A 275-nucleotide genomic window follows, 5' to 3' on the forward strand; every position below is an offset into this window, starting at 1 on the left:
AAAAAGTTGTTAAAAAAAAAAAAAAAAATCACTATTATTTTATATTTATTTTATTATAAAGATGTAATTTAATGTTTTGGAATATAATGTTTACATATTTTATTGTTAGATGTGAGCATTGAGAGTTTACAACAAATATTTTTTATTACAGTTTATATTTGTATTTTATTGATAAATTATGTATGTATGTGTGTATATATGTATATATATATATGTGTATGTATATGTATGTATGTATATGTATGTATGTATATATATGTATGTATATATGTGTG

The 275-nt window shown here is 16.7% G+C and overlaps 1 protein-coding gene across 1 annotated transcript in view; it reads left to right on the plus strand.

Moving 5' to 3' along the window:
• The window catches only part of LOC107662029 (E3 ubiquitin-protein ligase synoviolin-like), a 7394-nt gene that overhangs the window by 1310 nt on the left and 5809 nt on the right, over positions 1-275 (plus strand). The window lies entirely within an intron of this gene.

This window comes from Sinocyclocheilus anshuiensis, unplaced genomic scaffold, assembly GCF_001515605.1.
Source record: "Sinocyclocheilus anshuiensis isolate Anshui unplaced genomic scaffold, SAMN03320099.WGS_v1.1 scaffold535, whole genome shotgun sequence".
NCBI lineage: Eukaryota > Metazoa > Chordata > Actinopteri > Cypriniformes > Cyprinidae > Sinocyclocheilus > Sinocyclocheilus anshuiensis.